Genomic DNA, 26200 nt, shown 5'->3' on the forward strand with positions numbered 1-26200 from the left:
AAAAAGAACACAAATTAAGTCATTTCAAGCACACTTTATATGTAACTTAGCATATACATAAACACAAAAAGCAATCACATAAAAATGCATTTCTTTGGCAAGGTTTAGAGTGAATTATTAAAATTCTATGGCTCTTTTTTACACTCGTTGCTGAAAGACCTAGGAAGAGGGAAAAAAAAGGGGTCCTGCACTGCCTCATCCAAAGTGTTGGTGTGGTTAATATCACTCTATCAACATGGCATTAAGTCAGCATGTTCTAGTCAGAATAACTGTGTCCCTACTAATGGTCACATCTCTATAACCACTTCATTAAAGATAAATAAATTAATTTCATTCCTTCTAGAAGTTGTATGCTCTAGATAAACTCCAAGTGTAGGACTGTGAGCACAGCAGTAGCTACCACAATGAATTGAATATAGCATCATGCCATAATGTGCAAAGATATTGAGCACTTTTCTCCAATTAACTAAAATATCTGGTGGAAAAAAAACCCTCCCAATCAAGTCTCAAAATATCCTTTCTAAAAGAAAGCAGTGCTTGACTTTATGAATGACAGAAGAAAGATGTTGGTGTCTACTTCAAAACTTCATCAACTCTTTTACTAGTCAGCAGCTTAAAAATATAAAATTAAATGCTTTTCTATATATTATAAAATTCAAAGAACCTAAGAAAATATACTTTTCTTCTTTGAGAAACAACCAACTAGAATATACACTTGAGACATTTTGCAGCCAAAAAGATGTGAGGTGTTATGGAGAAAGGTTAAACGTAGGACATGTCAGAGCTTAAGTGATCAATAAACCCAGAAAAAATTGGTTTAAGGGAAAAATTCAGGGGAAAAGGAGGACATGGGGCATTCTCTCTTTGATTTCTGAAAGTTGCTGATTTATACATATGCCTGCAATGTTGAAGGTGAATTCAAAATGAGGAATAAATTATGCAAATAATGACTGGTTTTGTTGTTATTCCTTTACATGAAAAACTCAGTAGCTGAGATTCTGCTCCAGATTAAGTCACCTCATTTTTCTATATGGGTAAGAAGCACATTAGCTCCTACCATAGAGGTCAGATTAATAAAATGAATGGAACCTATCACTCTCTGTACTCTGTTAACTGGGCTAACTACACTGCCAGTGACTGAGGGGAGACAGCATTCCATTTGTGTCCAGATACCTACATTTATATATCTGTCATGAACTGAATCCTATTTTGATGTTCCAGCAGGTATCTTACAGCTGTGTATTGAACTCATTGAAGAGAGAAATATTTTTGTCAGGACAAAGCCAACCAGGATGGAATAAATTAGGAAAAAGAAAAGCTTACAGAACCTGGATTGCAAGAATTTCACTACTAGCTTTGGTACATCTATGTTACTAAATAGTACTGGCCAACAGCTATGAGGATCTGAAGGAATTACTAGGCTCATGTCCTTTAACTTAAACTCTCCTCATTCTCAAGACATAGCTGGTCCATCCAAATAATCACTGGGAATAGTCACTGGTCTCAGCCAAAACTTTCACAGTGCCTGGGCACTGTCTAGGTGGATCTATTCAGTATTGGCCAAAGGCTGGCAAAACACAAACAGTTTAAGAGTACAGACTGCCAAGAACCCGTGGCATTTCATGCTGTGATTTTGCTCAATTGACTACTGTAAACAAGTTCTTACTGAGAACTCCCATTCCCCTGTGGCCAGTAAATATATGTACTGACCACTAGAAAGTGTGTCTGTGTCTCTTACTTGCCAGCAGTGATGCAGTGACAACATATCAAAACATTAATTCTCCTGTTTTGATAGTTGATGTGGTAGCAAAGATTCCAAATATATTGTATGAGCCTTTTTCAGCTTGATCTTTCACAACCCTTACTGTACTGTGTACACATAAGTATATATATTGTACTTTAGGTATAACTTTCATCTTTAAAATACCCACAAAAATAGCTTAAGGAAGTCAGGAAAAATTAAAATAAAGGTTGCTTGTGAACCAATCAGTCTTAGGTGTTAGCAAGGACTCTATTTCAGTTTTTAAAAGATCACTATTAGTTTTCAAAAATACCCTATTTCACTTAATGTTGATAATGAAGTTTGCCTAATGAAGAAGCTCCTCAACATTTTCATAGTATCATAGAAGTGTTCAGTTTGGAAAAGGCCTCTAAGATCATCAAGTCCAACTGTTAAACCAGCACTGCTGAGTCCACCACCACCACAACCAATCCAAGTCCCTAAGTGTCACATCTTCACACCTTTTAATTATCTCCAGGGATTTGTATTCTCTTTGTTCAATAAGAGTGGTCTTATTACCTATTTACTGCACAGCATCTAAATTCTTCTTTGAATATCAAGTTTTTTAACAGCTTCTCAAATTTTTATGATGTTCTCTATCTAAGAAGTTCACAAATATGAACTCATGTACCCTTCTAAGGTGAGATTGTAATGTGCTATTATGCTAATTTGAAAAATGGGAGATAGGGCACATGGATATAATGCTGAAAATGCAAAAATGATTAGGCATCTGATTTGAGATTCCTCAAGATTTTCTTTGTTCAGAGTATTAAACATTTTTAAACACAGAATATTTTTCAAGCATGGTCACTATTCATTTCAGTAGATCAAAAAAATCAGAGCTCTAATGTGTCAACATTCATCATTCAAAAACTAAGGAACATGGTAAATGGCTACTTGGTAATCTTTGTTTTGTCTTGACCAGAGGAAAAAAGTCCTCGTAGAGACAGGGAGACTCTTATTAAAGAAACTTTTAAAAAGAGCTTTGTTAATTATGTGGCAAAGTAAGCAAAGATCTTATAGATATAACTTCTTCACCCCATGATTTTGAACAATGCAAACCACATCTATACCAGGCAACAAAAAAGACTGGGGCTGTCAGGAAAAAAAAACATATCCATGTGGTCATGATGAAGGTTAAGAGCAAGCAGCATCACATGCTGCACTGCAGCCCTAAAACAGGTTATCCAGAGTGGTGCCATCTGCACCTCTGGACAGTTTCAAGACCTGCTTAGGAAAAGGTATGTCTGATCTTATGATGACAGTCCTGCTCCAAAGAGGAGAATGGACTAGAAATCCTCCAGATATCCAAAGTTTAATGAATCAATTATAATTCTGAATCTTCTGGCGTTTGAACTGATAACTGTTAAGGATAATGCTCTTTGAATGCTGACTTGCTTATTATTTTAGTTTCATGTTCAGCAAAAAAGGAGAACACAGAGATGGACTATAGCACTGCTCTAAATAGTACAGTAGCCTATCACTCCCTGTCATGTTCTAAATAAATCATAGAAGGAAAAAATAAACCATATAACAGGTAATCATAAAATTATTTCTTAGAGTACATTTCTTTCTTATTCCAAATCAGTATTTGTTGACCTAAGACCTGAAAAGTCTCTTCAAACTGCACCATTATCCAAAAATGCAGATTCATTGTTCACAGGAATATCCAAGATCTCCATCTCAAGATCTTAAGGAATGAAAAGCTTTACACAGGATAATACCACTACTATACCCTTGTTAAAATAGGCAACTTTATGAAAAAAATTTAAATCCTATCTATTAATAATTACCCATCTCTGAGATGGGTTTTTTTTATTGATGCATTTTTCTGTCATAAACTTCAAGAAAAATGATACTGAAATCAATATTTCTCCTGAAGCTTAGTAGCAATGCAAAAATGTGATATTTTATATATTATTTTCTGGTTTTAAACATATCAAAATATTTTTTTGAATATTGCTCTGTACTGAAAAAAACCCATGCTATTAAACAATTTATTACTTCTTGTTTTTATTCTTATTATTTCAAGCAACTTAACTGGCACTAAGAATTTATATAAACAAAAACATTACATAGTCTATACTCACTGAACAGACATTTAATAATGACATGTTTTTCTTCTCCCAGGCATTTGAGTAAACTTTATGAGAAGGAACTTTAGAAAGAGGGTGGGGACACAAAGGAACAGGAGAAGTTCAAGCTCTTGGACTCAGTCCCAGAGAAGCATTCAGTTTATAAGCAATTTTTTTTTCTTTTTGCAAGTACATTTATATTTGTAATAAAAAAAGAAGCAAACAGAAAGAGATCTTGCTTCCTTACCAGATACTGCTTTTCTTACCACTTTATCTTTTTACTCATAAATAGTATCATAAATAGCAAAACATAAACAGATGTCATTTCTACAGAACTTTAGTGTTATTAAAAGTGCACATAAAGCTTATCCATCTGAGAGGATTACTTCTGAAAATCACTGTGATACTTCCATATCTGTCTTACAAGGAAAACATTTACATTTGGAGCTACAAATAAATTCAGTTGTGCCATAATCTCAAAGCCACAGATACATACTGCTATTATCACCAGTTTATATACAACCAAACTGGTATTTAGGCAGCAGATTGAAATTCAATCAACTATTTATTTTCACACTGATGCACCCCAGCACAGTTGCTTGTGGTACATATATAGAACTCTATGGAATACCATTTCTCACTTTCAGTATTCAAGAGTTATAATTTACAGATGCTTCATCAAACACAGATATTTTTTCCTGATTCTGACTCCAATACTGCAGAGCACATTAAGAAAATCAGAAGCATACTGAATACTGTGAATTTTGCATTCATGTAAAGTTGGAATCTTATTCACATTTGTATCCCAAGAGATTTCATGTTCCTAACTAAAGTACATTCAGGAGAATAACAGTTGTTAATAACACTAATGAAAAGAGCTGTAATAGATAAATTATAATGATAGAGTTAGATCTTTAACAGGCATTGCTGTTGCCATGGCACAAAATTTCTAATGTAAAATAAAAATCCACTAGAAAATTGTTCTATAGCTATGGTAACAACTATATTGTGACCTGATTATTCTATTCAACTTCTGTTTTCATTTGATCCAGAAAGATGTTTTTAGCATCACACTTTTCACATGTGTAATATATGCCCAAAAATGTATTCTCAACTCCCTTTTCCTCACATTTAGTTGATTGCTAAAACCAACAGTCAGAACTGAGCAATATTTGGAAACTACCCTCTTACAGAAGGATGGGTAAGCATATTTGCATAGTAAAGATTGCTTTGCAAACACTGGAATACCCTCAGTAGTGAGGATATAATTTTAATTGCCAAAGCAATATAAAAGAGGATGATCAACAAAAAAAGATATAAGACAGAAAATTCATAGTATTTAAAAACACAAGTAGAAATATTCAGGAAGGCATTATTTCACACAGCAAACAACATTGTGCTCTGACCAAGCTACAGTTCTTTGATGGCAGCACTTTGGCTGCAGATATCTTAGATGAGGCAGAGCAATGTTTTCTCACTCAAGGAAAAGTTATAGCAAGGTACAATGGACCTGGGAGATAGAACAAGATTACTTAAAGAAGTAATAAAGACTATGGGCTTCTACTGTGACTGGCAACAACACAGAAGAGGACCAATAGTGTCCAGCCAGACTGCAGTTTCTTCTACTGGTCATTCCTAAATCTAGAGAAACCACCAAAAAGTGGTGGGCACGGTTGCTGTCGATGGTCTCCAGGCTCTATGCCCAAGTTCCAACACTGCCAGCTTCCCAAAACCCATTCCCTTAGTGTGCATCTTTGTGGGCTGGGAGTTTGCTCTTATAAGCTTCAAAACTGCCAATTCACCCCTTAGCATTGTAGTCTGCACTTGACTCTGTACTGAGGGGTTTTACTACCTCATTGTCTGTACATTCATCGTTTCACTACGATCCATCAGAAACTGAAAAGAGGAGAAATATTTTCAGGGAAAGATATGGAGTTTATTGATCATTGCTTGCAAGCATCTAACAAAGAAAGAAAGCTTTGGGTGATGAAGGATATTAGGCAGCTATTACTGCTAATTCTAATCACATTATAATGCCTAAATATAGTCCTTGCCCAAATTTTCAGCAATAGCAGTGTAATCTGGTACAAAAAGAGTTAATTTTAGCTCTTATTGAGCTGTTTTGTCTCTTCTGTGTAACTTCAGATTTCTTTTTATATACATGCATATTTTGTATTAGAGGAGGTCATAAATGTAATTTTCACAATCACATAAAGGGTTAATCTTTTACTGCAAAATTCAACACAGACAAAAATAAAGAGCTGCAGCTGCCACCTCCATAATGCCGTTTCCATGAGGATTTCTTTCTATGTGACTATATAAGGCTTGGTTCCTAGACATCTTAAAGACAGACAGGCTCTCATGAACCATCACATTTTACAGCACAAAATTCTGCCTTATGCCTTCACATCAAAATAAGGATTCTTCAGAAAAACAACATGGTAACATTTTTATGGACTAAATATATCAGTCTGATAAAATAATGGTCAACATCCCTCAGGTGAAATGGTGGACAAATTCAACACTCACATTCAAGCTAAAATTCTGCTGGAATGTTTCAGCTTTGCCATGCAGCAAAAGCAAAAAGAAATTCTCTCAATGTGTCTTTGTAATTTTTAGTGAATGTTTCATAAGAAATTCTGAGAAGTGAATGACAATGCATTTAAAATGTAATTCTGCAGAGAGATCACATATAATCACATAGAGAAATTCTGTGGGGATCTCTTTTTTCAGTAGAAAGCAGTTGAGTGGGTTGTGGCTGTGCTCAGAAAGTACATGTTAATTTGACAATATAGAACAGCAGGGCAGAGTAATATGAAAGGAAAACTTGGTGACACTTAATAACTAAAATCAGTGCAAAGCAATATCAATGTGATAGATGAGCTCTTGAAACCATATCCTTTGCTTGAAGACTGTAAACCTGTTACATGCTCCATTTCTGGTATTTCACACATCACATGCAAAGAAGGAATGACAAATTTTTCCACCAAGCGGGAACAAAACTTACGATATACAAGGCAAAAGAAATTGTAAGAAATAGTGGATGATTCTTAGAATAATGTTTCTAAAAGGAGACATTGCACAACAATTTCACTTAAAAGGAATTAATTACCCTAGCAACAACTCAGTTTCCCCCATAATGAGACAAGACCGGAAAGCAAAGTGTATATTCTGTCATTTGCACTGACCATACATTTCTCTTTTCTAACCTTGATATAGAATATATTTCTGATCAGAGCAGTATGTTTAAGATACTTCATCTTGTCTCTTCTTTCATTCCACATACAAGATTGTCTATGCTCTTTCTCAACTTGTGTTTAAAATCCAGAAAAAATGGAATTAATGTTTTCATAAGAAATAATATAAAATAATGGCCCCCTACCCCAAATGGTCTCTTTCAGTTTTTACTAAATCTGTTAGGTTGTAGGGACAAAAAAGTGTACAAAAATTATTAATGTCTAGAAAATATCTGTGGCTGTAGAATGAAATTTCAGTTCATGGTGTAGGTACATATACAGTCAGGAAAATTACATTCAGATTTTCAACCCCATGTGGAATATTCACTGAAATTTTATCTAATTGCTTATATGTGTCTGTATTGAAACTAATCACTAAAAATCATAGTCTTTTATCAAGCTTGCAGATCACCACATCTTTTAGTTATAAATACTGATTGGGAAAAATGAGAAAATAAAAACCAAATTAACTGTATTTACTTTCTCCTAATGATTTATTTGAGGGTTGCAAATGTGAGAGGATAACCATTTATTTTGAAAAGTATGTACAAAATATAAATCATCTTAAAAAGTGACACAGTAATGTGCAAAATAATTTATCTAAGTGTAATAACTTTCTAGGCATATTTAATATTTCTCAAAGTTGTTTACTTTTCACAAGTAACTATATTTACTTTTAAAAGTAATATTACACACAGGATGATTAAAAGAAGATGTGAAATAAAGGGCAGAGATTCAGGTGGCTAAATGCAGACACATATGGCCATTTTAGACACTATAGGATATCCAAAGTGACTGCAAAGGCTGACAGGTGTGACACACAACTTGGAAATCTCTGCCTTTCTGCTGAAGCAGCTAGAGGTCAGAAACAGTATTTGTAGTATCCAAGTTGGTCTAGACACCTGGTTTGGCACTAAAATTGTTTCTTAGAGAACAAATGGTAGCAGACGAGGAGTACTGAGGGCAGATGAAGACAATACTTCTCAAAGAATCCTTTATGGTAGAATAATTAATTTCATGTGTGCACATACTCCATTTTAGATGACTTACATACACTTACTTTAAATAGGAACTGAAAAGTTGTTACAATTTTAAGTAATGATTGTTGATACTTCTATCAAAATAGCCATCAAGTTAAGAAGCTAGAACACCTGAGTGCCACAGAACATGAAAAGGCTGGCTGACACAAGGTGTCAGTTTATGATATTTTGGAAACATATGTGCATTTGGAACATGAAATTAACCTGCTTTAAATTAACTATGACTGCTAGGGAAGTAGCATAGTTAGCAGTCAATGCGTAGCTTTTTTTAGCTACTAGGATGCAGAAAAGCACTTGCTCAATTTTAGATACAGTTAAAGGAAAAATGAGCATTAGACTACAGCTGCTCAGACATGGAAGAGCCGTGAATGGTGCTGGAAGACAATTACAAACGTTCATGCTCCACCACAAATGACACTTTACAGAGCTCTCTTACTATACAAATGCAAGCAAATAAACAAAAATATTATCAGGAAAAGCTGTATGACTCATCAGTTAGTTGCAGGACAGAAGCTCCCACAGAGACCAAGAGACACAGTTTAACGTAATTAAAACCCCTCTTACGCAACGAGCTGGAAAGTTACGCAACGCAAATGCTGCACATAGAAACTCTGAATAATTTAGCTTCAGTTAGGATCATGTAAGAGTAAGAGGACAGAGTTCCATCTACTGAATAGCTGCAGCAATACAGTAGATCACCACTCATCCTACTTAAAGAGGACTAATTTATCAAGCTAAAAGCACTAAGATGGTACAGCTTTCAAAAGCATTCTCCAGACCAATAGAAATACGAGGTTGTTTACGAGTCCAGAAACTGTAAATAGGAAAACAGAAACTCAGTCTAAGAAAATAGACTAGTATTTGTGGGAATGATACCATTCTAGTCCCATAATTTATAGTCCAGATTCGGTTCAGCTAACAGTCTGTTCAGAATACCAGGTATATAGATGGTAGAAAACACTGTTTTACGAAATAACCTCATCCAGTCATTGGTACATCTTTAATAAATAAATGAAACTTCCTATGTAATTAGATATTTTAGATTTAGAACACACCTTTTTTGATAATGAGTTATTTACTTCTCATCTACACTGCTTCAAGACAGGTCATAATAAGTTCATTAGGGCCTTAAACCAGATACATCTGAAGCAAAGCAGACCTAGAATGTTATTATTGCTTCATTCTCCTCTAATCTATTTATGTTACATTTGGTATCATCAATAATTTTATTTATCTGTGAACTAAGGCCTCAAACCAGGCAGATCTGATCCTTCTATCATTTATAAATTTCTGCTATTTAAGCAAGTGTGCTTACATTTCACCTGAGGAGACAATAGATCACTGAGATCTTGTTTTGCAGATGTGTATAATATGCCAGTCATTTCCAAGGTCTGATTCGTTTTGCCAGTTTCTGAAGTTAATTAGTTGAGGAAGACTATTAATAAAGAAAAACCATCACACTTGTATGATTTTACTTCACAGTCCTCAGGTGAAGGGTGGCAGAACGCAAATCTTATAAGAACTCCAGTGGGAAAGTGAGAATTCTTTCTTTGAAGATCTTTGTGGTATAAGTTTTTAATGTATCTTGGCAGTTAGAGAGACTGAATCATAGAAAGTAAAAATATTTCATCTTTGATGAAATGGGGATGGAAGTACAGCTACTGAGAGGGCTATGGTGAGGAGGTAATTTTTCCTCTCTACTCCACTCTGGTGAAACCCTACCTGGATTCAGCTCCGGAGTCCTCAGTACAGGAAAAACAAGGACCTGTTGTAGTGGGTGCAGAGGAGGGCCACCAAAAAGATCAGAGAGTTGGAGCACCTCTCCTATGAAGACAGGCTGAGAGAGCTGGGCTGTTCAGCCTAGAGAAGACTAGGTGAAGACATTACTGTTGCCTTTCAATAATTAAATGGGGATTAGAAGAAAGATAGGGAGAGAATTTTTAGTACAACCTGTAGCAATAGGTCAGGGGGTAATGGTTTTCAACTAAAAGAAGGCATATTCAGACTAGACATAAAGAAGTAGTTTTTTACAATGGGGGTGGCAAAACACTAGAACAACTTTCCTAGAGAGGCAGTGGATGCCTCATCGCTACAAATATTTGAGGCCAGTCATGATGGGGTTTTCACCTGGTCTAGTAGATGTTCCAGCACATTATGCAGGTATCCAACTGGATGACCTTTAAAGGCCCCTTCCAACCCAAACTGCTCTATAAATTTCAAAGTTAGGTATCAGACAAAAGTTCCCGGCTGATCAAAGTGGACCAGAGCTTAGGCAGTGCTGGCCTGTCTTCTTCAGAAGCTGACAGGTGTGGTACAATGTCTTTTAGAAAAACACAGCAGTTGGTAACACAAAATAATGAATTTAGGGTCAGAAAGTGCCATTTCCATTTGCCCTGCACATAAGAGCATAAAGAGGTTCATCGCCCTGAATACAGCTGACACTGAGACACTAAATATGTAAATCAGACTTCAGTTTTAATCACTATATATTTCTTTCACAAATGAGTGTTTGTTGAAGTATTTTAAAAAGGCAAAGCTCCAACAAACTGATTTTATTTTTATTTCACATTTTATTAATATATGGAATATACAAAAAGGCTGCTTGAAGATTTGTAAAAAACAAACCAAGAAAAGAAAGAGAAAACTTAAAAGAAGAGCTTCAATACCAGAAAAATTAAAAATATTCTAGGAGAGTAAGCAAAAAAATGAGAGTGGGAAAACACAGAAGCAGAAGTCAAGGGGAAATATTAATTATATATATACATATTAATAGTTCTATATGGTAATATCTATATATTAATAGTTCCAGGGAACTCTCACCAGAACTGCACTACTCAACAAGTGCTTTCAGTCATCTTGCTACATCTGTCTCTCCTGTCAAGAAACTCATTTGATCAAAATACTGAAATTAGACCTCTCTGTCTTTCACTTCTGCTATGTTCCTTGCCTATATATCACAGCCACATCAACTCTAAACTACTGCCCAGGTACAAGCTGAGGTTTTCAAGTATTTGTTGAGTGGACACTGCTTTGTTTGCCGTTTCTTTATAAATGAAGAGAATTGCAGGGAGTTTTTATTTTTACTGTGCATCTTGCCTGAAGTCAATCATATTTAAGTGCGACATCTTTTCTTACACAAATAAAATTATTTTCTGAATTACATTGAAAGTATACACTGAAAGTATTTTTAGCCTGTTTCATGAACCCATGCCTTTCTTGTGAAGAGTTGGCCTATACTGGATAAAACAAAACAAAAATTAAAAATTCCTAACACACATGCTCATTTCTACACAGACTTGTATTTGCCACCACAGGTATTGTAAATTGGAAGATACCAATACACACATGCAGAATGTACTTTTCCTTCTGCTAACTTTAGAGAGAGAACCTTAACCTAAAAATGTTAAGTTTCATTCTAAATCCTCATGAGATTACAAACATATTCAGGGAGATTATACACCTAAAAAACAGATTGGGATGGAGGGGAAAAAAGGAAAATAGCTTAAGCAGGTAAAGAAGTCATTGACTTCTATCACTTTATATATTTCAAAATCTTAGGATGAATTTCAGCCTTTTAACTATACCTTTCAGCCTTTTGACAAAAAGGTTATTTGATGAGCTAGGAAATTACGTACCCTATCAACTGCATTCTTCAGAAAACAGAAACACTGCTAATATGCAGATCCAATGTTGGTGACAAGAAAAGTTTGGAAGTGTTATGCATGAGATTGTTATTGCTCTGCTTCCTCCACAATTTTAAAGCCAGTTAATACAATTAGGCTCCCACATACTCTTGAATTAAACCTGTGAATGAGATAGACTTCTTTTTCAATTTCATGCACCACAATTGGTTTGGAAACATTACCCATAACTGTGTGTGAGGTGTGACTCTCATCCCTTAAATACCCTCAACACCACTAAATCATAGTAACATAAGGATGGCACACAGAGCCCTTACTGGGGCACTCTCAACAGCATCAGGAACCCTTAATTGACAGCTATGATCCTAGAGACATCAAGAACCATTTTTCAGATGTAGTAGATCATCTCTCACATCCCACTCCAGTGACACAGCTGGCAGTGTCATCGGCCACATTGCTACATCTTCAGTGGCCTCCAAGCCTTTGCTGCTCATAAGCCATTCTCCACCCCGAAGGTTTTTATCTTCTTACAAAAGAAATTACCTTCCCATAATTTTAGTGGGAATACTGCAGATCTGTCACTAAGTACATGGCAAGTTGTTTTGGTTTTTTTTTTATTTATCTGCCATCATGACAAATTTCCACTTTCCTAATTAAAATGTAGTTTTCAAGGTAACAACTGATTTTTCTTGAGAATGTGGGAATCCAATGGTGCTTTTTTGGATGATGTCTTTACGCATGTGACACAGACTAGCTGAATAATAATACTGATTCAACTACATTTACTAATATGAAGCCATTTCATGTTGACATTTTTTTTCACAGCAGAACATTCAAAACCTATTAAATCAAAACTGGAATAAAGATTTTACATATATAGAAAGAAACTTGATTTTTATATAAGCCACTAGAGAGGAACTGATTTTCTTGAAAGACCTCAAGCATTTATTAGGATTTTACAGATTGTCAAGAACCACATAAATCAGGAGATTGGGATACTTTTCATTTATTTCTGAAGTAAAATTTTTTGAAGTATGAAGGAACAAAAATTGAACATAATTTAAGCTTCTAGTCTTAGTATCAAACTCAGGCTGAGTCATAAAAATCACTGAGGACAGCTGTGATTACATAAAATTTACTATGTACCAGCTGTTCACTGAGAGCATTACACTGAGAAATTGCCCCTTCCAAATATAAATTGTGGTATCCAAAATGCCTGATGTGGTAGTTTCCTTTTGACTAAGGGGACATAAGGTTCTACACAACTCCTTCTAGATACAGAAGAGAATAAATAGACTGTATTTATGAAATATAGAAAATGTATTCATTATCTGATTTAATGGCAAATTCTGGTCAGAAAGATGCTCTAGTTGCCAGGAAAAAAAAAAAAAAAAAAAAAAAAAAAGTAAAAACTAATTTGAAGAAAATAAGAGCATGCATTGAAATTCTGTTAAATACCTGCCTGCTCTAAGTATTAATGCAAGTGTTCACTAGAAACAAACTCTGCAACATGAACACTTCAGAACTGTCTTGTTTAATGGCCTACAGAAAATCCACAGAAATCACTTTAATGTAACTTAAATGCCTGATAGGAAAGGTCACAGGAAGGAGAAAAACCCAGAACTCCTTAAAAAGACATAAGATGTGACCACACTGCACTGACAATAGCTAGAATGTTTTGTACAGAGCAAGAGTGCTTTAAAAAACTCTACTTGGTTACAGAAAACATGCAATATCATCATAGTGCATTGAATAGGCTGTGAAGCTTGCTCCAACCCAAATTAGCCCATGTTATGATGCATTTCAGTACCAGTTTTCAAGCTAGAGGCAGTTTAAAGATGGCACAATTGTCTGTTTTGCAGAAATATTTTCAACAATATAAGTAAAATACCAGGGCTGCCAAGAAAGACTAAGGGAATTAGGCTTTAACTCAATTTGGCTATCATGCACAGATAGATACCTTTAAAAATATTTAACTGTCCACAATAACTATGTTACAATCCATTAAGAGCTATTTTTCTTAATGGAAGACTTTCTAATTAAAGCAGAAGAGAATGAAAAAGAAAACACTGTAGTCCAAAAATCTGCTGTGTTGCTACTCAGTAGCTACTCCTAGCATTTTCAGTTGTTTACCAGGTGAATTTCAAAAATCATTTTAATATTAGTTTGCCTGAATTTCCTCAGCTGCAGTAACATCAATCCTTCTAGAGGACATTAAGACCTGCTAAGGAAAATGGCACTATAGGAAAGCTAAGTATTATCAGCATCTTTTAAGATGGTTGTCAGACTTTACCGTAAACCCTAAATTTTTCAGAAGTCCTTTAAAAACTCTTATACTGTGGTTTTATACTTCTCCAATGTTTGTATAAATCCTTTTTAATATGAAAGAAACTGAATGTAGGTGAAAATAAATTTAACTACAGAGTATACATAGTGTCATTATAATAACTTGAAAAACTGGAAAATGTTTTATAAAGCACTCTGGCTATAATAATGATGTGTTACATTACTCCTAGGCACACATACTTCAAAAGAAAATGGTTATGATTTAACTCCAACAAAACAAATTTAAAATATTTAAAATATTTGAATGATTAAATATTATTTTGAAAAACATGATTTTTCACACAGTATGATGCAATGAATTTATATCAGAGGCAGATGGTATCCAGTATTCTTACAGAGAGGACTGGTATGTCAGACAATTTAGTATTTCATTCTGTTTAAGACAAATAGAGTCTCTAGGGTCTTCCAGAGTTATTCTGTACTGGAAGGGGAGCTAGAAATATGGTGTTCACTTAAAACATTTATTTACTGTGCAACTCTACACAGAAAAGTAAGAAAAAAAACTGTATCAGGAGTCTGCAATGTTGTCATGAATTCAATTAAATACCTTGCCCTTTTATGATCTTTCTTACAACAGCCCATCTAGCTTTTAGACTTCTAATAATTGCCATTTTTTTGGTTAATAAAAACTGCATTCAGGTTCTTTAATGCTGGCTAGAAAATCCTCCCAAATATCTCCAAATAATCTCTGCAAATATAACCTTATTTCAGAAGCTGTGGCTGGCTCACTAACAATGACAGAGATGACCACTGAGCATAGAATTTTCTAAAAGAAAAGCAGTATTTTTTGAGAAGAGACATTTTCAAGAAACTTTCTAGGTAACAAGGCAGTCATTCAGCTTACTGCCTAGAGCCTGATATGATTTAAGGTCATCTGAGTAACCTACAGAATTTAATTCCATATGAAAAGTAACATCTCTTGAGATTTTATACCTGCCTCTGTTGTGAGAATTAACCTTAGAAAATATGAGAGTTGAAACTCTATCAATCCAGCTATGAAACTTCCATTTAAAACAGCATTCTTAATCTTCCCACTACACAGCTCCAGCCTCCAAAACAGGGTATCGACCCTGTGCCATACAGCCTTTCCTCATTGCTCCAAGTTATGACCCCAAACAGAATCATCTGCCTCCTCCACTCCTACACATTTAATCTTTCCAGAAACTGACTCAATCCCTAGGCTTTCTCACACTTTTTATCTAATTTCCCTAACAAGGTAAGGATACCGATAAGCACAGCTGTGGAAAATGCTTTATCTAACTCTGAATATAATGCAATGCAAAAATAGAAGCCCAGGTGGAAGATACAGCCTTCTATGTCAATATAATTTTGTCTGTTTCATGTGTTCTCTCAGGACTAACAGGTCCTCACATCAGTCTACAGGTTAAATGTTTCTATTTCCTGAACTGCTGGGTTATCACACGCTCATTGTACAACACAGAAATATTGTGAAATGGAGACAATACTGACATCTGTAAGATGGTATGAGAAATAATTAATAAAATACATGTTTAAAACCCAGATATTTTTCCACTTTTACTACTATCATTAGTATTAAATATTATTCAACTATCTTCCAAGGTGCTTCTTTACTAAATACCATCTATTTGACATTGGACTGAGGGGAGAAAAAGACATTTATATTACCAGAGAAAGAATGCTTTTTTATTTCCAGGTCTCTCTCTTCTGGGTTCTCTAGGCCCATTTCTTCTTATTCCAATAGTGGCTAAAATTCCACAGAGAAGATGCTTGTGTTGTACCAAAATGTCATTTATATTAACTACCATCCATTCACTTCCGTTCCAAGAACAGACTGAGAGGCTTGTGGAGGAATGCCATCACCAAAGGCTGCACACACCCAGGATGGGGTCACTGCATCTAGTCCTTGCTAAGAACAGCCAGTGGTGCTGAACAGCCACTGGTCTGACGAGTTCAGAGACCATCTGCAGACATGCCATGAACTACAGGTCTCCCAAGTAGCTCCTCAAAACCATTTAAGATATACAGCACACAAAAAAATCCCCAGAGCTTGCACTGCAGTAAGTTGGCAGGAGAGATCAAGAATATTTTAGATGTCCTTGGGTCTTTTATGCCCACGCAATTCTTGATGTGAAAATACCCAGAGGATCCTCTGCCATACCTAGCATTCATGAAGCTGTTCCTCGCTGATCCATATGGTGTGAGCATCTGCCACTTTTCAGTATAATATGCATTTCCAGAGTGTCGCATTTTCCATAGATAGTAGGAATGACTAAAAGATAATAATTTTGTGATAATTCTGCTTCTGGGAAAACATGAAATGGTGAAAAACTTTATCTTTGGTATTTGCAAAGCTTCCTGAAGTGAGTGAATATATGGTACTGCCTCAGCACACATTTAAGGACTATATTTCTTATCAGGAACATTTGCTCAAGGAGTTTGTAGAAAGGTGGGGGCTAGCCTCTTCTCCCAGGAGCCCAGAGACAGAACAAGAGGAAATGGCCTCAAGCTGTGCCAGGGGAGATTAGACATCAGGAAGAATTTTTTCACTGAAAGGGAGAAGCCACTAGAAAAGGCTTCCCCAGGAAGCTGGTGGACTGACCCTCCCTGGAGGTGCTCAAGAAATGCCTGCACGTGGCACTGGTGTTCGGTCAAAGGTTGCACTGGATGATCTTGGGGGTCTTTCCCACACTTACTGATTCTATGACTGTGAAGACACAAATGTCTTTAGAAAGCAAATTGTGTAATGGAACTGTTCAGAACTAGAATGCATGTTTTTTACATGGTTTAAATGCAGGTTATTCAGTTTGAAAATACTGAAAACTAAAGTCATAAGTCAAATTTTGTTTGATATTTACATTTGAGTACAAACCCTTTTTTTCATGTGGTCTGCAAGGGATTAGTCAGTGTTTTTCCCTGCAGGAAGTGAATTCATATTGCAATCACAAGTATAAAACAGATTTGTCCAGTCTGCATACAGAAGTGGCTAATGATATGATAAAAACCTATGAGCAGTAATTTTGCTGCCAATTCTATACTTTGGCAACTACACCTTAAATAGGCTGGATATTTCTTATGTTAATTAATAGTATTTTTAAAATTTGTGGGAAAATATTTTTTTTCAATGAAAAACCCCTTATTTTGACTTTGTTTTTTTCTAGAAAAAGACCAAGTTTATGTCTAATTATGCATATGGGCAACTACACTCATTCAAACTGACAGGTGAATTCCAGCTTATATCCATGTGATCAAAGCAATATGGGTATGGAACTGGTACATGGATTGCTGACTGTCTACAGCCTGTTTTCTCCTGATACTAAAATATCTACCAGGCTGGATTTTCAGTTTAGCTGTAAGTGTTACAGAAGACATACCACTTCCACCACCCCCACAAAGAAGGGACATTTTATGCAAGCAAAAAGCAAAATCACCACATACGTTAGCAAAAGGGCAGCTTTCAAATAACAAATTAACTCTCTAAACTGTAATTTAGTACCAGAGACATGTTGAACAGTGACATGGCTTTTAAATGCTCACACTCAGCCTGGCTATGTAAACAAAACATGTGGAGAGTCCCTGCCATTGTGTTTTATAGTTCAGGAGACTGTAAAATATAAAAATGTAAACTAGAGAACTGTTACACTAGAGATCATTGTGATGATGGAAGATGAGGAAGGGAAAAACCCTCAAATCCATCATCTCTCCCTTCAGGTACCAGAACTTTACACTAAACAAGTGAGCAAAAAGCAGCCTGGTGCAGGAAATTTATGCTCCACTAATTTATGCTAAAATCTCTTTTTATTTTCTTCACCACTAAAAGGAGTAAAAAAAGGAATAAAATGTTTCATTTTTCCTTTCACCGCATATAAGCATGTTCTTAAAATACTGTCTTACTGCCTCAGGAAAAGGAATGTTAGTGTAAGAATTTCACCTTTTCTCATTGTATAAGCTCAACCCCCCCAAATATTTCTAAAATATAATTACTGTTTTTGATATTACAGCACCTGATCCAAGAGTACTTATTCTAGCTAATACTTTCAAGAAACATACCATGGTTATTTTTGATCTTCCACATATTTCAACATAATTGACTGATTAAATTTTCCTGTGTATTAAACAAAGGTATTGAAATTTTCAATTTGCAGTAGAACAAATTAGAATGATAAATTTTCTTGAAGTAGTGGGTCTACCACTCTCTGTTTTATCCAGGTGAAGGAACAGTTGAGTTTTATCTTTTTACAAGAGCTCAAGAGTGAAAACCATCAACAGGACTTCTGAAGATAACCTGCCCAGGGACCCTGTTTCACAGAGCTACCTATCTTTTGGGCAACGCTTGATCTGTGTGCAGAGAACATGCAACTCTAACAAGTTTGGGATCTGCTGCACATCTCTATGCTGCATGTTTTATGTGCGTCTCTCGAGAGGTTACTCCACTTGCCAGTGCTTCAGTTTTTTTCTCTGACAAATCCCCTTCTAAGAACAGATGGAGGCTCATGTCCTTAGATATGCACCCTTAGTTTTCTGACTTCACTACTGCATCAGCTCCAGCGTCATAATTCTTAGAACTCTGAACACAAAATACCACAGATTTTGTCTAGCCCAGGGGAGGTTGTTCACCCTTCACTCAGTAAAGCGTGATGGACATGCTCTCCTTACAGCTCCCGGTGCTGGGAGCTCGTGTGGCCCTGACTGCACGCAGGTTAGGAGAGAGGAAGGAAGCACCAGCACATCCCAGGCTGGGCACTTTACAGGTTGCTCAGGCAACCAGCTCCACTGTGAGGAAACAAAACATGGAAAAAGTAATCTCACAGAATGGAAATCCACTTAATTCAGAATCGGTATCCAGTTTATAAAGTAGTGTGATGTTACAAAAGACCAGAAAAACAGTCGAGATTTGATGTGCATTTTACATCAACAAAATTGTAAAAGAACTGATACTAGCAACTTACCCATCTGATATACTGAACAAAAACATGGACTTTATAAAATTATTGCAATCTAAACACTGGTCCTATTGCAATAAATTGAGGTAGTCATAGCACAGTCCTGGTACCAGCTTTCATTTTGCTGATACGGTTCAGGTGATCTCTCACCAAAAAAAAAAAAAAATCCAGTAATCTATGCTTGGAGTTTTAAAATATGAATTAGTAATGGAATAAAGAAGATTAGCTACACCATTAATATTACTTCCCCTCCCGGTATTGTAGAAGAAATAGTTACCATAAAGCCAGCTCTAATTTTAGCAGTCATTCTATAGCTGTATTTTACAGAGCTTAATCTTCATAGATACTCTGAATTTCATTTGAGAAAAAGGCAAATGAATATAATTTGACACAAAAAGAAATATAGTCAGGGTATGTTATGCCAGAAGGACAGTACAAGCAACTGAAGAGTCGACATAGTTACACAGCCAAGAACTCATAATTTAGCATACAGAATTACATTAGAAAAGTAGAAGATGCCTGGTCATTCCTTGTATTTTAGAAAGGAGGAAGGGATCCCTCTAAAGACAGAGCACCAGTGATAAAGATGTTAGGTCAACAGCGATTAATTCCAGGTAACTATGTCTTGGAATAAGTAATTTTCAAACCCTCAAACACAGAAGAAAAAGTTAAATCATAGCAATGAAGAAAATATTGAAGTAGATGCTGCAGGTGCTCACAGTTCTTCTTTGCATATCTCAGTTTAAATGTAAAATGCTAAGAGCTGGCATTTAACCCAGTTTCTCAGCTACATGTAAAATATACATACTTGATTTTCATGTATTATTTCCACTAATAAGAAGTCTAACAAAAATATATCACCTACAATAGTGTCTGCATTTCATATTTTACACTTAGTGTAGACATTAGCTTATATCTCTTTTAAGAGCAAACAAGTATTGGTCTACTACTGTGTCATAGATCAGATTAGAGTCAAGATATTGTCCTCTACTGTTGGATATAAGCCTTGCATGTTCTCTTTATTTGGTATAAATATTCAAAAAGTCAGAATCACTACTTCAGCTTTTAAGATAAATTTAAATTAATACTTATGTATTATGTTTTATTTTAAAATACAGTTGTTCTAAGAATAATATCTTTGGCTGCTTTATAAACTGAACTGGATCAATCTCTCAGTTTTTCAGGTTTTTCTCCAGTATTTTACTGCCAGCCTCAACAGAAAACAAAACCAGAACAACTATCATTAAACAGCACCTTCATTTCTCAATATCACAAACTGAAAGGCTTATATTGTTTGCCTTTACAATGCTATACTATGTATACACATAAATGTATACAATAACTCTCTTTGCAAAATAATAATAATTCTCCTTGTACAGAAATAAATTAATAACTAGAAGCACAATCAGTCCAGCAATTGCTTTGATCCAAACATCATGAAACACACTGTAGCTACCCCTAACCAAGGCAGCTGCCTCTGAAGAAAACACAATGGCAACTATTCAGCACTTATGAGCAGCATCATATCTTTTCCTACCACATAATTAAACAACCCACTTTCTTACCTCACATTTTAGATAGACAAGGATGTGGCCTATATCAGATAAACCATGATCAGCTTCCGAATTATGCAGGAGCAAGGAGAGAAGTAATACTAGCAATAACTAAAGACCTTTTTTTCTTGGTTTGTTTTCATAAAATGTTGAATTTGTGTGTTGGAAACTCTAGGAAGACATGACTATGCAGAAGCATACAGAAGTATTTGCTTAACTTAGAAGATTCATTCTCTGCATTAAGGTTATAGATATTTTAATTAAGGAAGTACTTAATTTTATTTTTTCAATATAAGTTATATTCAGCAAAGAATATATTGTGCCATTTATTGTATGAATTAATCCTGATTATTATGTCAATAATACCAAATTAAATCAATATGTTTCTGTTCTTTAATCAAATCAGCATTATTGCCTTGCTTGACTCAGCTTGCATTAAGCACATATCAAACACTGGATAACAAAATTATATGCAAAATTCAGGACAAAAAAGTCAAGTAATGCAGACAGCAAAACAGTTTAAAATGCTACATTTCAATGTTACGGAATTTGAAGAAAGGTTTATATTAGACTGATATTATGAACTGACTCAAATATTTCAAAAAACAATGATGAATCCTTTGATTAAAAATATTTTTTAGAAACCAGCACTGCGTCAAAAGATCATAAGGAATCTTGCTTAAACTGAAAGAAATGTCTCTGTAACTAAATTAACACTGACAGCTGTTTCATAAGGGCATGGTTTTTTACTGATATTTCCCTGAAGAAATCTCAGTTTCATGATAATACAGCAAAAACAGGTCAAAACTTGGAAGATGAGAATATTATGCTGCAAGTTTTTAATGCAGGGTGAGATTAAATTTCCACCTGCAATTTTTGTGTTAATTTAATCTCCCCTATAATAAATTATAGTACAAATGTCAGTGATTAGAGTACATTGCAATTTTTTTTTTAAAGATGCAAAAGGAGCTTCATGAACACAGCAACATTTTGAGTATCAATTTAAATTCCTTGGAGTGAATTTTTACCATCTGGGAAATGCTTCACACTTAACTTATTTTCAGTAACTCTTTGCAAAATACCAGGACAGCACAGTTTTCACCAAATCTTTCCTTATCACAATTCTATAATTCCAATATGCTATCTAATTATATAAAAATATGCAGAATCACACTTGAACCGTAATTGGGAAAAATTGCATCAGTTTTGCTTATTCAGGCTTTGAGCTTCAAACAGCTTTGGCAAATGCTTGAGTGGAAAGGTACATTTCTATTGATAACCACACTTTTCAAAAGAGTTTTCATGTTTACTGTGCATCTCTGGGTCCAGAAAGAGGTTCAAAGTGACCAATAGATGGAATCAAAAGAAAACACCCTATAAACTTCTGTTTCCTTAACACTACACCATATACCATTAAACAATGCAAACACCTTTCAAATTTTGTATAAGCATCTTCTAGCCTATTACATGTCCCCATACAGGGTATTCCAAAGCTGTATATTCTGTTTACTGTTCACAGAAATTCAGGCACACAGAAGAGACTGTCACATTAATTTCTACATGTTTAACATATTTGTTCTCAATTTTAAATTTTATATCATCAACCAAATTCACTCATGTTTCATGCTGACAGAAGCTCCCATGATGGATCCTTAAAAGGAAATGTGTCCTCTCCACCCCAGCACAGGATGGGATTGTGGGATTTGCACTAGATCTGTGAAGGTTGTGAACAGAATAGTGGCAAAATTAATAGCTTCAGAGATCCAATTTAGGCATTGAAAGTTCTAGCATGATTCACATATCTTATCCTTAGTGATAACATGTCCTGCATTCACTTTATATGAAATCCCCTTATAAACCATACTAACACAACCAGATACAATTGACTGAATGCCACAGCAGCAGAAATGACGACACAAGAGCTTCATTGTGATCATCTTAGAATATTCAAGGGCTCAAAGTTATGTGGAAAATTGCTAAGAAACTGTTCTGAAAACCAGATAGTAGTAATGGGACTATAGCTGTGATGGATTGAACTAGGTATCTCTTTCTATGACTTTCTATTTATATACTGCTCTGAATCTACAGAGGGCCAGACTGTACTGCTCCTGATCTTCTGTGGATGTGTGAAAGCTTGCCACAAGACCTTAAACCTAGCAAGCAAGACAGCTGTCCAAAAATACCAAACAGAAACTCTCACTGAACCTCATGGTAAGTACCAAAGAGATAAACCAATCCTTTTTTTTCTGGCATGTTACATCTTACACATCTGAAAAAAAGAGGCAAAGAGGTAACAGTTCAAATTATTTTGCATGAATTTGCACTGTTGAGTAAAAGCAAAAAAATAATAAAAACAACATTTTTTTTCTAACACCTCCATGCTTTTCAAATAACAATTTATCCAATGGGATTGAAGTTGAATTTATCATTGGCATAACATACAGTGGACAACAGTCCCTCCTCTTTATTTTCCAGAACAGGTTGTGCCCAGCTGAGACCGACTTCTTTGATGCACCTCCATCAGAAAAACTTTTGACTCTGTGCCACAATTTAGGCCATAAAGTTGTCTGAATGCTAAATGTTCAACTTAAAATTAAGAGTTACATATTATTCTATTACTAAAAATTATATTTTTCCTGATCCGAGATTGACTTCACATCTGAGGAGCCGCAGAGACTGAGTTATTTCATCTACGAGCAGAAATAATTTTGCTTCTGGCATATACTTCAAAGCAATTTTCAGAATCTGAAATAGAAATAAGTGATGTACTGTGCTAAAATGTCCCAAATTGATTGCTGGCCTTAGAAAAACAGGAAGCATGCAGATTTAAATGCCTTTTTAGAGTACAGAATAATCCCAAGTCTTGTCAGTTAAGTGTGCTAGTCCAATTCAGATCTGTTTTAAATCACTGTTCAGTTCTATCCTGCCCATGTTCTACTTTAGAATTATAGATTTAGTCCAGAATGATATCCCACTGGTTTTGAACTAATGTATTTGCCTCCAGTGTTTTTAGAAAGAAAAAGCTGTTCAACACCAGTAATTTTAAATGTGTTGGAGTCTGATTCCATCTGAAATCTGCTATACTGAGTAAGAAAATTTCCACTATTACCAATAAACATTGGATCAGGCCCATAGTGAATTTTAACTGATAATCAGCATTTTAAACACATTTTCTTACCAAATTGCACATATTGTCAGTATCAAATATTCTATGACACCTTCTATAGATAACTATATAGATATAGTTATATGTACCTGTAAGTGTAGGTATCTTGCAGAACATTTTATTTTGCAAAATACATTTCCACATTTTGGTCTTAACAGTGACTTCAAAGAATAATACAGCATATATAACTACAGTATGTAATTAAAACTCCTTCATAAACAGTCTAGTTTATTTTTCAGGTTATGAATGAATGAGTGATAGCATGTAGAACAGTTTGCTATATCCATTAAAAAACTTGAAAGCAGGTACTTGAAAGAAGGATTTTAAAGTATAGATGAGAATTAGCAAACTACTGAATATTTTTTTCTCTCTCCTGATTTTGACAAACCTTTTCATTTTTTCCTAGTTCTCTTTCTCACAATTCTGACAGTATTTCCAAGTCAGAATACAAAATTTCTCATCAGGTTTAGCATAATCATATTATACTAAACTTCTCATCAGATTTAGCATAATGATATTATAGACATTTACTTAAGAGAAAAACTGGACCTACTGCCATATCATCAGTTTATTTTTAGTTCTCAAGATTCCAGAGAATGAGGGGTATAAGGAATGCTAAGAATTAAATTTCTTTTACAAGATGAATTATCTGCCTAGAAAACTTTTTATTTTATTTTGTACTATCACTGCCATTATCCTTGGGTTATCAGATTAAGGACTAAGACAACTGAAAGCTGTGAAATGCAGTTTCAAAGTAGTTTTTTTGTATTTTGTTTAATACAAAGTAGTATTTTGCAGTTGCAAAATAGTTTTTACTATTTTGTTATTTTTCCCTAATACTACTTTAATGACAGTATTTAGTAATCCATTCTTTAAGTTTAATTTGCTTACAGATATGATGCTAATTGTACAAGATCTGCTGTCTATGATGCTGAGGCAGAATTTAATTATGCAGAGTGATGGGTGGGTTTTTTAATTTGTTGAACACTACTGTAACTCAGGACCAATATCTGGATATGGGGTTTGGAAGCACAAATGTCCTTACTGGTTGGGATGCAGAAGAATGAAGTAACCAGTAACCAAGCTCAGTTTCCAAGTGCTGAGAAGAGTGCATAGAGCTCCCATAAAAAGAAATAAAGCTCTCATAAGGAAAACACAATCTGACATCTAATTACAATGAGAAGTTTAGAACTTATTCAAGGCATAATAATTTATGATCATTTAAAACCCAAAAGGGTGAAGAAAGGCAACAACTATATCACACTTTCTAAAGTAATTGTGCTGATTATTTATGTAGGTGATGTTAGGTATTTAAGGCAATTCAGTATCATCCTTGGAGTAATAAGAGGCAGAGTAGTTTAGACCAAAATATATGACATTATTAATTTGAAAGAGTTCAATTAAAAAATCTAAAATATTGAAGTATGCATTAAGAGTGTTTACTTCATCAAGATTCCAGGTAAACACCATCAAGAGATATTCTTGCTTCGATGTTGTGTGTACCTCATTTTGTGATAGTTGTTTGCTTTCACTGACTGAGAAAAAATGTTTCCCCATGGCTACTGTTGCCATAGGTGATGTTTCAATTGCTACTTTACTGTGGAAGAATGTTCTTGAGAGAAGGAATATATCAGTTCAGAATTTTCTGAAATACTAAAATTATCATGTGTGATTATTTCCTGAAATAATTATTAAGACACATTACAACACTTGATTGGAATTTGAAATAGGTCTGTTCTAAAATTTTTCTACAAAATTAAATGAGGCACTTAGTACCTCGGTAGTGCTCACCTTATCTGTAATTGAGATTAGTGCTGTTTCCATTTCCCCATCATCTTCAATGTGTAGCTATATGATAAAAGGCAACACATCACTCAGGCATCTTATAGTATCTTATCAAGAGCTTACTCTCAGCATTCCTACGTGGATGATAACCAACAGTGCTCCATCTCTACTGCACTGTAGATAAATTCAGCCATAGAGTAAAAGCATGAAGATACAGCAGTTGGGGGCTGGCTGCTTGTGAAACTACCAAAGCACAGCTGCCTAAATTCTTTCAAAAACTTTTAAGTGATACACTGTCCAAGGAGAACTTTCCCTGACAACATGTAGACACCCCATGTAGGCAGATATGGGCTCTCACTTCCACTGGCATTACATTGTTGAGGGATTTTCTGCCTATACTACAGTAAGCTCTGAAGGGAAGTACATCACTCACAAATGGAATGAAAAGATGGACAGACCATATATGAAAAAGTAAATGGTGATGAACATTTATTATTCTGTGGTCATGATATAAAACTATCTCCTAAGTCACAAAACAAACTTGGGGGAGAATAGTTCATGCAGTACATGCTGCTCTGAGAAATAATGTCTGTTTTTAGCTTTGTGAAAAATGCCTGGTAATACAGGGAAAAACAGTCTTCCGTTTTCCTGAACCT

At 35.0% G+C, this 26200-nt stretch overlaps 1 protein-coding gene across 8 annotated transcripts in view; it reads right to left on the reverse strand.

Moving 5' to 3' along the window:
• The window catches only part of ANKS1B (ankyrin repeat and sterile alpha motif domain containing 1B), a 397248-nt gene that overhangs the window by 207030 nt on the left and 164018 nt on the right, over positions 1-26200 (reverse strand). The window lies entirely within an intron of this gene.

This window comes from Lonchura striata, chromosome 5 (assembly GCF_046129695.1).
Source record: "Lonchura striata isolate bLonStr1 chromosome 5, bLonStr1.mat, whole genome shotgun sequence".
NCBI lineage: Eukaryota > Metazoa > Chordata > Aves > Passeriformes > Estrildidae > Lonchura > Lonchura striata.